General features: G+C 38.3%; 2 protein-coding genes across 7 annotated transcripts in view; one reads left to right on the top strand and one right to left on the bottom strand.

The window, feature by feature from the left end:
* Positions 1-12,109, bottom strand: part of PALLD (palladin, cytoskeletal associated protein) — a 408,251-nt gene that overhangs the window by 115,970 nt on the left and 280,172 nt on the right. The gene's annotated exons all lie outside the window — the stretch shown is intronic.
* The window catches only part of CBR4 (carbonyl reductase 4), a 207,510-nt gene that overhangs the window by 178,042 nt on the left and 17,359 nt on the right, over positions 1-12,109 (top strand). The gene's annotated exons all lie outside the window — the stretch shown is intronic.

Raw genomic sequence — 12,109 nt, 5'->3', positions numbered from 1 at the left:
AGCCCATTATTTCAAGTTTGATAATAAAAGCAATGAGTTACTTTACTTTATAATTGTAGTAAATAGAATACTTTTTAAAAGTTTTAAACATTTCAGCAGATATTTACTACATGATTTAGTAGGATAAAATCAGTATATATAATACGGTCTCACTAAAAGTGTGCAAAATTACACATTTATAAAGTTAACAGTGATTATAGAGGTAGGTCACAGAAATTAAAATTTCTCTTTTTATTAGTACTTTTAAGTTCCTGTAAATTAATAGCTATAGTCTATCTATTAATAGATATTTTGGTAGAAGCAATATGAAAATTTTAACAAATGCCTTAGTTAGAGTCAAAAGCTCTTGTTTCTTATATTTTTATAAGTTATGAATGAATTTTATTGTATTTTGGCAATTTAGAAGATGGCATTGCAAATTTGTAAGTTATAAAAAAAAAACACCTCTTCATTTTTAACCTTTCATTCCTTTAAATATAACTTCTAATGGCATATTTATTCAGAGAAGTTTACCAAATAGTATCCTTATCTTTTATATGGGGTGGGGACCATTCAGATATAAATAAAAGGCTCCCTGCCTGAGGAAGGACAGATTTCATATTCTGGAATGTACCCCACATTGCTTAAACTTCAAATCCTTCACCTTTGACCCTATTTAGGGTGGTGACAGAGTCAGTGACTGCATAGCTATTTCATAAAAGATAAACTTTTTTTGTGTACAACTCTAAATTTGACACTCCTAACAAAACTCTCCAGTTCTAATATCATGATATTGAACTAAAGAACAATAGCTAGCCTGGGATCGGAAGATAAGTTCCCTAACTCAATAGGTGGTAAATTCCATGAGAGATTTACTGAATGTGTGATTAATAAACAGAAGGAATATGCTCTGTAATTAGCAAGGGTGCAGCTGGGTGCAGAGGGTATGGAAGTGGTAGGGAAAGGGTGTTAAATATAGGTCTCAGTAAAACAATAACAAAAAATCTGATTACAGCTAAATCTGGAATTTGGTTGTGTGTTCAATTGCTAATATGGTCTGATTTTTTAATTAACCCTTTTCTTGGGCGAGTTAACGTGAGGAGTAGGAAACTTGACAATTCCATCTATTACTGCCATTTCTTCCACTTCCTCCCTGTGAAGCTAGACACATAAATTTGAAGCGCCAATCGAATTCTCACACATAGTCCTTCCTTTCCTTAAGGCACTCACTCTATCCCAAGGTAAAAATGCTGAAAATTTCTTGGTTAGGACATTATCCCAATGAAACAGAATTTGAGGTGGATCTGATAAACTCCTCTATGAGGAATCTAACAATTTCCTGGAAAGGATGACAATGAACAGGCAGATGAGCAGCTCTGTTTATCCTGTTAGATTGGCCAGGCAGTCTAAATATACTAGATTTTGGGGTGAGTCACAAAAAAATTTTGCTACACAGCATTTGGCGCAGAAGATTATAACTCAAAGATAGGACTGGCATGGTACACAGGGATTTCAAAATAAACATACGGTTATTCAGAAGTATGTGAACGTCATCTAATTATTTCTTTTTCCTTTGCTCATTCACCTATGTCTTTTTCAATCTATGTGATTTTTGCAGAGATAAAAATGCTCAAAATATTCCTAGATTTTAGTAACTCAAAATCACAAGCAAATTGACACTACTACTGTACTTAGTTACATTCTTGTAAGAAACATAAAGACAATGCAAACTTATTTTAGTATGTTTCTTGGGATGTAAAGTTTTTTTCCTTAAGTTATATCCCTTAATTTTGCAGAACAGGCCAAGTATTTGTAATTAAGTCCAGGTTAACCACACTCATTCACTAGACACCTCATGCAAAACAAAATGTACCTACCCTACAAAGTAGTTCAGCTTCACACGATCTTGAATTACATGACAGGGAAAGTAAAATGCATTTTCTATAGTAAATTTACTATTACTACCAAAAGCTGAATGAGTGTCCCCTCAACTTGGTCAAATTGCCTTTTTATGAGAAATTCTGTGACTTCATTCCTGGCCTATGAATATTCTGAAACTCCAAGGACCAAATCATATCAAAATTATTTAAAATTTACAGAAGATATGCCATTTGAAAACATATCAGCCACTAGTGGTTTTCATCCCAAAGATGGAATCATTCCTCATTCTACAAATATTTATTGAGCAGAACCTATGGTTCAGACCCTGGAGTCCCTTCTAACCTGGTGTATCTTAACTATTATTAGTGCAAATCTTGTAAGCTGAAGCTTTGAAGTTCAAAGAAGTTAAAACCAAAAGAAGTTAACTCCTTCAGAAACTACCAGAAGACAAGTAAAATAGCCAAACTGAACACTGACATTAGTCAACATTGATGGTCTCCTTTGCTGGGCCCTGCAAGGAATCCATTCAAAAATGTAAAATATATACTTTGCTCCTCCTGTTTTGGGGGATACAACACTTGGTCTTAAAGAAGCAATTAGAACAATAAAACGATTCAATATTATCTACAAAAAAAATATTATCTACAGATTAAACTCACTACAGAGACCTGTGAGGAACAAAATGCTCTATATTCCTTAGAGTTCATCAGCACACAAACTTGCTTTAATAAAACCACATTGATTCTCTCATGTTATAATTACTGTGGAAGAAAACTTAAGGATGCTGTCCTATTGCCTGATGGCTCTCAAACGTTTCTAATGGAAACCTGTAACAAACAGTACACCTAACAATGGTAGCACTCCCACTAACCACTGGACAAATACATTTTTAGTCACTATACACACACATACACATACACACATACATTTGAATAAAACACAGTTATTTAAAAATGAGAATTCGATAAAACCATGCCTGTTTGGGATAAATGTATTCTTGATTTTTCTTTTTCCTATTCTTTGATTTCATTTAAAAATTGCCATTTAAGAACATTTAAATTCATTTCAAAATAGTGGTTATATAAAATACTGCTACAGACTATACTTCTCAAACTATGGTAAATCTATATAGTAGAGATTTCACAAGACCAAAAGAAAAACATTCTACTATTGCTAATAATAATGACAGCTAACATTTATTATTTACTATATATCAAACCCTGGGGGTTAAGTGCATTCACTTTTATTACAGGATGTTAAATGGCAAATCTGTGAGCCTCGGTTTTAACTAAGGCGTCACGGGTTCTAAACAACAGATGCGAGGTAGATGCCCCACACCCTGAAGGAAAGTGCTAAACCCCCAGCTAAGAGACCAAGAGCTTGAGTGTAGGATATGTTTGGAGACTGAAAAACCAGTTCTGCCACCTTTGCCATCCATTGCCCCTTCCAGCCAATGAAGACAGGGATCAAGGCTGCCAAAGAACTGTGTGTGTGTGTGTGTGTGTGTGTGCACGTGTGCGTGCATTGTGTGTGTCTTCAGACTCTGGCCCTGGGAGAGGGGAGGGTCACATTCTCCTCCCCTTCGGGTAAATGAAGGGGCCTCAAGAGATCCTCTAGAAGGGCTTGAGTTAGTCCCTTGGAACTTCAGGCTGTGGTGGTAGCACTCCCATTGACCACTGGACAAGCATGTATGAGCTCCACAGGTCCACACTTGAGCCTGGGACGGAACCTGCCTAAATCATATTAAAAGAACCCCCTCAGGAAGACTGTCAGGCAGAGTGAAGGAACCTAACTGAGAAGGCAGTTGGGTGGAGCAGGTGTGTAGAAGCTCAGAGGATGAGGCCTAGAGAAGAGAAGGCTCCTGTGTTTGGAGGAGCAACAGCAGCTAGAAAGTCAGGGAGAGGGAAAGGGATGGAGACCCAGAGAGGGGAGACCCAGCCTGCATCTCCCTGACTGCAGGTGTCCCAGGCAGAACTGGGCCGCACGTGGCGTGGGGGTAGGGGTAGGAGAGATTTATGTAGGTCTGGGCCCAGCCTCAGATTATTGTAACAGACAAGAACTAATAATTAATTACTATAATGAGAATGTCCTAGCTCAAGATGAGAAAACTTGTATCTAAAAGCTACGGGATCTTCTGGGATTCCATCCAGTACAGGGAAAGGATGGAAGATCAGAGCTTACAGTTGAGGAGGGGAAAGATTTGTTATGTCCTTATTGAACAGACCTTGACTGTGTTCTCCATGTTGGATGTTATTCAAACACATCATACGTTTAATCCTTCTAACTGGGTGGCTCAGTTAGCTGGGCATCTGCCTTCAGCTCAGGCCATGATTCTGGAATTCTGGGATCAAGCCCCATGTCGGGCTCCCTGCTCAGGGGGAGTCTGCTTCTCCCTCCACCTGCTCATGCTCTCTCTCTCAAGTGAGTAAATAAAATCTTTAAAAAAAAAAAAATACTCCATGACCTGTATGCAGCAACAGGGGTGAGCAAGGGAGGGAAGGAGCAGGAAGGTAAAGTCAACAAGGACTAGTGCAAATTCTATATATTTTTATTTACTTATGAATTTTATATATATATTCTGCACCATTATGTACCTGGGAAAAATATACCCTCCCCCATTATAAAGTTTAGAAGAATAAGATTATATAGTACTTTTCTCTGCTGGGTATGCACAATGTACTCGGAAACATCCTGGAGTAGAATTCCTCAGCTGTGGCTGACCACTTTAAACTCTGTCCCTAGAGTTCCTGGGGCATAAGGGCTTACCCCTCCCCTCTTTTGGGTTACTTTTCTGGGAAAACATGATTAATGCAGAGGTTTAAATTAAAGGATGGAGGAAAGCTTCTTGGAGGGGAAAGAACTTGTAGGTGTACCTTAGAATACCAAAATTTGGGGCAGGTAGAGGAAGAAGGACCACAAGAAAGACTCAGAAACTGTCAGGGTGAGGGTGCTGTCAACTGAAAACAAATTTCTTTCATTTGGCAATATTCCTTGGTTGGTTCTAATCATTTTCCTTAATTCACTAAGTATCGTGTAAGATTCTTCTTCTTCTTCTTTTTTTTTTTTTTTAAGCAACCCTGTTCTACAGAAATTTTTATTCTAAAATAGGAGTGTGTTGCATGTCTGGGTGGCTCAGTGGTTGAAAATCTGCCTTAGGCTCAGGTCATGATCCCAGGGTCCTGGATCAAGGCCCACATCAGGCTCTCTCAGGGAGCCTGCTTCTCTCTCTGCCTGTGTCTCTGCCTCTCTCTGTGTCTCTCATGAATAAAGAAATAAATCTTTTTTAAAAAATAAAATGGGAGTGTGGTAACTTCTGAGAGTCAGGCCCTAAACAGCAGCCTCTGCTCTGTGATGAGACAGGTATGACAAGGAAGCTAAAAGCAACCTCCTAGTGGGAGTGGGTGCAGAGGCCTGGGGATCACTCCTGTGGTCTGGGTGCCAATTGTTGACGGCAAATGACAGGCCTGAAAGCAACAGAAATATGAAATCTACAAGGTCTATATGTACGAAGACGTGATTCTTTCCATGTTCAACTTTACTGCAGGAGTTAGAAGACTTAGTGGAGAAAGTCATCTTCGTGGATGGTAAGATTCAGTGACCTAAAGATGTCAGTTCTCCACAAAAATAAATTTTAAGTCAGTACCTCAGACTCATAATGGTATTCTTTTCTGAAATTGGCATGTGTGCAAAAGTTTATCTGGGAATAAAGGGTAGGGAAAGAGGAATACTCAGTGTATGCCTGCCTATGCATGTTGATACATTCATACCAACAGATGCAAACAGATTTTAAAGGTACAGTAATTAAAACAGTGTGATACTGGCTCAAGGGTAGACAGAGGTCAGTGGAATGGAAGAGAAAACCAGAAATATCCACAAGCACACAGAATCTAGAGAATGATAAAGCTGCCATTTCAAAACAGTGAGAAAGTATGGATTATTCAATAAACCACAGGAAATAATAAATTTCAGTCTGTACCTCACACTATATGACAACATAAATTCCAGATGGTTTAAATTCTTAAGTTAAGAGAAATTTAACCACAAAATCTCAGTTTAGAGTAGTAGCATAATTTTGAGGCTTTTACATTCCTGGTCCTCATAGAACTGGAGAGAGTCAGGCCCTGGGTTACTTTCCAAAAATTTTTTATACCCTCAGCCAGAAGCTACCCATCAATAATATGATATTTAAATATTTATCATTCAAATTTACATATTTCAAAAATCGTACCTCTTCAAGGACAGAATTGTTTACTTAGGAAAAGGCAGTGCATTTTACAAAATAAAAAAATATGCAAGTTAATTTTTTAAATCCTCAGAAAGAAAAGAAAAACCACCAGCAATGAAGAAAGTTCCTGCTAATCCATGTTCTCTCCAGCATTTAGTGTTGTTATGGTTTTGGATTTGGGTCATTCTCATAGATGTGTAGTCTGTGTGTCATTACTGCATAATTTGCAAGTCCTAATGACCCATGACGTTGAGCATCTTTTCCTATGCTTATCTGACATCTGAATATTTTCTTTGGTAAAGTAATCATACCTTTTTAATTTCTGTATTTCTGATGCTTTGACATCTAGACATTGCTGACCCTGGAGAGACTGCCCAGCCAGGGCTTGCCAATTTCTAGAGCTCTCCTTTCAGCACACCCTTCATACAAAGACTACTCAGTCCAGAGCCACACCAACACCACCCTCTGGATCGGGCTTTCACACCCAAGGCGCTATTCCCCTGCCCTTAGTCAACCCAGAGCCAGGTGCCAGATAGCAACCTATGGGTCAGAGCTTGCTGAAATTATTCAGACCGGACAATCCTAAATCTGCTTACCCTGCTTCATCCATTCCTTCACCTGGAAACCAGGCTCTTGCCCATGCTTCCCCCTTGCTCCCTCTGCCTCCTGACCAACCCTAGTGCTGTCTGCTGTGGCCCTGCATGGGGTGGCATTCCCTCCCCTTGGGAACAGTGTATAATAAACTCCCTTTCCAGGGACAGTCATCACCTGATCTCCTGATCTATTGGCCTCATGACACCTGGATAATAACACCTACATTTTAAAAAAACAATATGGGTCTCCACTTTATAATGACTTACTAAACTGAACATTTATGTTTCCTGCACTTTGCAGACGTGATTTTTTTTCACATTAAGAAAAGTAAACCAATTTTCTACTTAAAAAAGGCAATGCTGTGTGTAAGCACAAAAAAAATATGCATTAAAGCACAAAGTACTGTCATATATTCTGCTTTTCGACATTTTCCTAAGGAAAATCCAGTCCAATGTAATCATAAGGAACTTGTGAAAATTCCTGGGTTGTTATTTAATCTTTAAATTATTACTCAAATAAAAAGTAGGAATTAGGTAATTTCATCTCCTATCTGTGGGAGTGGCAATATTTGTTGCAAGTCAGTGAAATTTTTAAAATTGTTTGCTAGACAGCAAAATTAGTAGAAGCTACTTAATAAAGATGCCAGATTTTAGTTGAACAGTTTTAACATTACTGAACATGTTTTAAATTAAAGCTATATAGCTGTTCTTTCAAGCCTCAAATGTCATTTATAATCATTTCAAGTTAATATTTAATCAAAAGTGTATCCACACACATACGTGTGTAAATGGACTGATTCGGCTTTTAATGCCTGCTCTTAGAAACAAGTACTAACACACACCGAAATTCTCAAAAGCTTATGACTTAGAAAGCCTAGAGCAAGAGTGTAGAAAAAAAGGAAAAAACAAAAGTAGCTAAACTACAAATAAACATCTGAAATCTTAAAAAATGAAGAGAAAAAACTGAAAAATGCCTCCACATACACAAGTGTCTCACCAATTAAGTTTAGACTAGCCCTGCTGGGAGAACTTTGGGAGACGGTGTGCATGTTTTATATTTGTACTATCCAATATAGCAGCCACTATTCATTCACATGTGGCTATTCAGCATTTGCAATTGCCTAGATTGACTGAAGAACTGAATTTCTAATTTAATTTAGATTTAAATAGCCTCATATTGTTAGTAGCTCCAGTGTTGGACAGCCCAGGTATGCCCTTCCTCTACTGAAAAAATACTAAATTTTAAAATAACTTCTTCAACATTTCTGGAGAAACCACAAGTATTATAAATCAAGATTATACGTAGTTTCTCTTGACATCTTGTACTCAAGAGGAACACAAAAAAAGATGATTCTAAACAGAAAACTTGAACGATGAAAGTATTCTAGCTGTTTCATCTTAGGATTATTACCATGTGGTATAATAGCAAGTTTTTTTTTTAATAAAAGATTTTATTTATTTAAGAGAGATAGACAGAGAGCACAAGCAGGGGGAAGGGCAGAGGGAGAAGCAGGTACCCCACTGAGCAGGGAGCCCAATGCGGGGCTCGATCTCAAGACCCTGGGATCACAACACAAGCCAACAGCAGTGGCTTAACTAACTAAGCCACTCAGGCGTCCTTAATAGCAAGTTCTTAATGAATCTTTGTAAGAAAATGAATTAAGTTAAGTTCATGCATAAATTGGTAGGCAACTTATTTCACTCCTTGACTGGGGAATGGGAAACCTTATGGCAAAGGGTAAGCATTTCTTTGAAATTTAGTCATTATCTCTCATCTTTTAAAAAATGAGTTCAATGGCAATAGTGTTGAATGGAAGGAAAGTTCACTAGATAGACTGAAAGTTAATTAGTGTGATACATGGATCTTAGTAAATGATTTTTAAATGTTGAAACTCCTACTGGGATGTCTCTGTCCTGCTTTAGGGCCTGATTAAATACTGCAAGCCAAGCCTTTTCATGTTCTTTCAACCCCTAAATTATTTTTCTGCTTCAGGAGAAAGGAGTCCATTTTGTATAACAATTTTTAAATTACACAATTTATCTTTAAAACCCTCAAAAGGAAAATAAAACCACCTGCAATACCTGAGATTACAGTGGCTATAATTTGTTGCCTATTGGTTTTTTTCTTTGCTGACCAGACATACTTGTATATGTAATATTCAAAAACAAAAATTTTAATCAATTTTATTGTCTATATAATATTCCACTGGCAAAATCTTAATATGAATCATGATCCTATCTCTTTATGCATTTTTCTATGTGGTTTTTCCAATGCTACCTGAACAACTTTGCCTATCTATCCAAGCTGGTTTTAAAACTCTACATAATCTTCTACAATTTATTAGAATTAACTCTACCTTCTCTCCCTAGATTTCCCAGTTAGGTTACCATGGTTCCTGTGAGATGACAGGAATTCAGACTTGAGAGTGAAATTGCTTAACAAGGTTTTCTTCCTAGCAGTAGGAGAGTGGTAAGCAAGATCTAGAATGTCAGCTGTCAGGGCTCCCAACCTACAGGTGGGATTTGGGAATGAAGAGGAAAACAGTTTCATCCCTGGAGCATATATGGGAACTTTTATAAGGCTCCTACAGAATTTCCAAGGAGTAACTGCTTCTCAGGGTATAAGGAATCTCTCCATCAAAGGGTAAATGTTCAAATTGCTCACTATCATTCAGGGCAAACTTTTTTGATTTGACCCTGAAAGTCTTTGACTTCATTAACATGAAGAATGAGTTTCTATTGGATTTATTCAGTAACCCATCCATATTTGCATTGAAGATAAGGGTTTGATGATACACAATTTGTTCTAGCCAAGTCACCAACTTGGAACGTGGGGCAGGAGCAAGGACTGAGATTCACTTTCATCTTTTGGACAAATAACAATGTTCCTTGTCCTGCATGTTCACACACATAGCAAACATTTGAAAGCATACAGTACTCCCCTTGTTAAAATGGAATCCTACTGGCTAATTGATTCACAAGTCTGCTAACTAATTCCATACTAACAGCTTAAATTAAAAGTTAATGAAACACAGTCAGTACCCCATTATATTCCACTTGTAACAACCTTTAAAAAAAAAAAAAAAAAACAAGAGGGAGGAAAGCGCTGGTGCTTCATTAAAAGGAAAAACGTCTGGGACATCATCCTGAGCTGGAATGCACCCACAGCCAGAAGCATTCCTCAGACCTGTCTCCCTGCCAAGTCCTGGGGAAGCCGTTTCTCTGAGGCAGGAAAGAAATCCCCACAGGTATCCCATGAACAGACTGACCAGAGCTCACAAGGCAGCATTGTTTGCAGCTCTGCAGGGTCTGCTCAAGATGGGAAAAATCTGTTCACATAGACTACTGTGCACTTTACAACTTCACACCCCATCCTACTATGGAACTCACATTTGACTCACACAAAGTCAAGAGGAGGCAGGGAGTGCTGTATCCTTTACTTCTCACCACAATTCTGAGTTAATAGCAGTTTATGTCTTCCATTTAAATGAAGGTGTGTGTCAGTTCAAGAGTCCATCTTTCTCTTTTTTTTTTTTTTTTATTTATTTATGATAGTCACAGAGAGAGAGAGAGAGGCAGAGACACAGGCAGAGGGAGAAGCAGGCTCCATGCACTGGGAGCCTGATGTGGGATTCGATCCCGGGTCTCCAGGATCACGCCCTGGGCCAAAGGCAGGCGCCAAACCGCTGCGCCACCCAGGGATCCCTCTTGATCTGGTTTCCTTAAGACCTTAGCAGTCACCTTGGGCTAATGGTTCCTGGGTCTCTACCTCATGCCCCAAATCAAGGGGCTGTCAGGCTGTCTCCACTTGTTTTTACCCACACTTCTAATGCAATGTGAGCAAAATCATTCCCCATTTTCTCCCATGAAGCAACTCTCTTGCTCGGCTTCCTTACAAGTTCAATGGCACTGGAGGCTAGAAACCGTGAGCTCCCCTCTACATCCCTCACTTACTCACTGCTCACTGGGGATCACAGGACAATCACAGATGCCCAGTGGAGGAGCCGGGGCATGTCCAGAAAGCAGTGGACACTGCAGATGCTTGCCTGTGTAGATGCATGATACATGTGTTTTTGGAAGATTATTTTGTTTTCAACATACTGCATCTTAACCATATCTTCTTGACCGCTCATTACTTCCAGTATTTATTGGACAAATATTCATATGATATTTCCCACGTCTTAAATCTTCACAGCAGTCCTATTAGGAACCTACACTTGTTGTCACTATCTTGTGGATAAAAGTTTAAAAGCACCGATGGTACAATCACCTTGTCCTGGTGAGCCTGGCTACCTTGCTTTACTTTAAATTTTTTTTTTTTTTCTGAACATACACAGCCTTTGTTCATTCTCTTCCTGATCTCCTCACCTCTTTCCCAAAATGTCTTTTATTCACACTTTATACTGGTCTCCAGGACTCATCGAGAGCCATACCTCCTCAAGAAGACTCAACTGTTGGAATTCACATTAGTCCTCTCCTCTCTGACGGTCTTCTCCACTTATTCTCTCTCTGATGTCTGTGCTGCTGCTTTGCAAAATTACCTATCTTATTTCCCAACTACACTAAAAGCTCCTGGAGGACAAAGACCACCAAGATTTTCTTTTATTCGCCTACAGTACTGAGTAAAAATATAACTGGTACTCAGTATTTATTATTTAACTAAATCAAAATGATAAATAGTGCCACCATGATAAATATTGCCAAAAGGATAGATATTGTCATTAAGAAAAGTAAGTTACCTAAAGGTACCTTTTGCCTTTTGTAGCTACCATAAATAGACATTTTTTTGCTGTTCAATGAGAATAGTATGTTATACACATTTGTGGGTAGAAATTCTCTTTTCTTGTTTTCATTAGAAGGGGGGGGGGGGGTCAACAAATTATAGCCCAATCTCCCAATCTGTCCCATGGTTTATTTCTATAGATAAAGTTTAGTGGGTGGCACAATGCCATGCCACTTCTGTACTGTCTGTTCCTACTTTCACAGCTCAAGGACATAATTGAATATTTTGCCATAGAGACCATATGGCCTATGAAATCCCAAATATTTACTATTTGGCCCTTTACCAAAAAGTTTGCTGATCCCTGTTTTAGACAAAAACTAAACAAAGCATCTGAATAGGAAACAGTTCTGCTTACTGTTTTTAATTAGAATTTACTTTTCCATATTAATTTTCTTGACACCATTTTATACTTTTCAAATTAAGCATCTACCTATGGCTTGGGATCTAAATCAGAGTAAGCATAATTTCTTCTGTATCACAATACAGTTGCAAGCACATTAAAAAAAGAGTTTGCCAAAATAGTGTGCCCTGAAAAGTTTCTTCCCCTTTTCCAAAATTTCTCTTGACTCTCAGCATTCTGCTGTAATCCACCACCTTTGAATGTTTCACACAGTTGTAGGAAAACATTCAATCTCTGTGACTGTTAGC

Source organism: Canis aureus, chromosome 24, assembly GCF_053574225.1.
Source record: "Canis aureus isolate CA01 chromosome 24, VMU_Caureus_v.1.0, whole genome shotgun sequence".
NCBI classification, from domain to species: Eukaryota; Metazoa; Chordata; class Mammalia; order Carnivora; family Canidae; genus Canis; species Canis aureus.
The sequence above is the reverse complement of the archived record's forward strand: the minus strand, read 5'-3'. Positions and strand labels throughout refer to the sequence as shown.